Raw genomic sequence first — 2,576 nt, forward strand, 5'->3', positions numbered from 1 at the left:
AAAAGACTCATGGCTGTATTAGCTCCAAAGGGTGCTTCTACTAAATACTGAGCAAAGGGTCTGAATACTTATGACCATGTGATATTTCAGTTTTTCTTTTTTAATAAATCTGCAAAAATGTCAAAAATTCTGTGTTTTTCTGTCAATATGGGGTGCTGTGTGTACATTAATGAGGAAAAAAATGAACTTAAATGATTTTAGCATATGGCTGCAATATAACAAAGAGTGAAAAATTTAAGGGGTCTGAATACTTTCCGTACCCACTGTATATATGGAGAGAGAGAGAGATAGCGGTAGCATATCCATGTACCATGGATAAGACAGGTCCTGAAAACCCAGCTCAGTGGGAGGGACGAGATCCAAGACATCAATACATACACCCTGCCAGTCATCAGATACCTTGCCGACGTACAGCATAGTGAGCTGGCCAAAGGAGGACATGGAGGTTTACCAGTGGAAACAGCTCATGGTGGATAGAGGTTCCCACCTGAAGCCTAACACCCAGAGACTGTACACCAGCTGGAAAGAGGGTGGATGGGGCCTGGTGAGTGTCAAGGCCACTATCCTGAATGAAACCCAGAGCATCCAGGAGTACATCAGCAAGATGGCACCCAGAGACAAGCTGCTGAAAGAATGTCTGAGACAGCAACGGACTATGACCAAAGACCAACCAGAGGAATTGCCATGGGATGATAAGGCCCTCCATGGGATGAACCACCCACAGATAATCAAGGTGGCTGACACTTTGAAATCCTACCAGTGGCTTGGAAAAGGCTGGCCTTTCGGACAGTACTGAGGCACTGATCAAAGCAGCACAGGAACAGGCACTAAGTACCAGATCAATTGAAGCAGGGGTCTACCATACCAGACAGGATCCCAGGTGCAGACTGTGCAAAGAGGCATCAGTGACAGTTCAACACATAGTGGCAGATGGGAGATTCCTCAGAAGGTTGTAGAGAACAACAGTACTAAGATCCTGTGGGACTTCTAGATCCAGACAGAAAGGAATGTACTGGCCAACCAACCAGACATGGTGGTGGTAGACAAGGCACAGAAGGAGGTAGTGGTGATAGACATAGCAGATCCAAGTGACAGCAACATCAAGAAAAAGGAGTATGAGAAGCTGAAAGGGGAACTGGAGAAGATGTGGAAGGTGAAGGCCAAAGTGGTCCCAGTGGTGGTAGGAGCACTTGGAGTGGTGACTCTTAAACTGGAATAGTGGTTCCCACAGATCTCAGGAACAACATCAGAGCTCTGTCCAGAAGAGTGCCATGCTAAATACAGCTAAGATACTATGCAGAACCCTCAAACTCGCAGGCCTCTGGTAGAGGACCTCAGGTTGAAGAAGGCACACACACTGCCCCGTTGTGGTGAGAAGGTCAAAGTGTTTATTTGTCATATGCACAGTTAGGAAACATGTTTCCCTGTGCCACACAAGACAAGTGAAATATAAGGTAGATGAGCAATAACAAATCTAAATAGGCAGTAAAATCACAAATCTAAGGCACTTTAAAGCAGCAAGTGAAGGAAGCAAATTAAAAAAATAAAACACAATATAATGCAGAGAGAATATATGCTAAGTGGGAGCCGTGGAGTGCAAATACTCAGCAGTGCGGAAAGAGAAAGTTTTTCAGTGTAGAGGTCCTGCATTTCACACTTCTGAGTTTCTGACTGGAGGGCAGGGAGGTCAACAGTCCGTGCTGGGGGTGGGTGGGGTCCTTGAGGATGGAGGCAGCTTTCCTACACACCCTGCGGTGGTAAATACTCTGCTGAGAGGGCAGCGGAGTCCTGGTGATCTTCTCCGCAGTCTTTACCACTCTCTGCAGGCGCTTGCGGTCCATAGCAGTAGTGCTACCATACCAGACAGGGATACAGCTGGTTAGCATGCTCTCGATGATCCAGCTGTAGAAGTTGCGAAGGATCCTAGTTGAAATGCCAAACGTCCTCAGCCTCCTCAGGAAGTACAGCTGCTGTTGGGCCTTCTTGACCAGCTGTGTGCTGTTATGTGTCCAGGTGAGGTCCTCACTGATGTGGATGCCCAGGTATTTGAAGCTGCTCACCCTTTCCACTTCGAGCCCCCAGATGAACAGTGGCTGATGAGATCTCCTCTCCTTCCTCATGTCCACTATCATCTCCTTCGTCTTGTCCGTGTTGAGGCTGAGATTATTGTCCTTGCAGCCCGCCCCCCCCCCTCCTATAGGCTGCTTCGTCCCTGCCAGTGATGCAACCTATCACTGCGGTGTCGTCCGCAAACCTTAGGATGATGTTATCTTTGTGGAAGGCAACACAGTCATGGGTGAACAGAGTGTAGAGGATCGGACTGAGGACACATCCCTGTGGGGTGCCAGTGTTTGTAACAATGCTGGCTGAAGTCCTATTGCCAATCCTGACAGACTGGGGCCTGCTAGTCAGAAAGTTCAGGATCCAGTCACAGAGGGTGGGGTCCAGACCTTGTGTGGACAGTTTGTGGGTGCGGTTGTGGGGGGCAACTGTGTTGAAGGTGGAGCTGTAGTCAATGAAGAGTATCCTGATGTAGGAGTCTCCATTTTCTAGGAGAGAAAGGGAATAGTGGAAGG

Source organism: Monopterus albus, unplaced genomic scaffold (assembly GCF_001952655.1).
Source record: "Monopterus albus unplaced genomic scaffold, M_albus_1.0 scaffold45.1, whole genome shotgun sequence".
NCBI classification, from domain to species: Eukaryota; Metazoa; Chordata; class Actinopteri; order Synbranchiformes; family Synbranchidae; genus Monopterus; species Monopterus albus.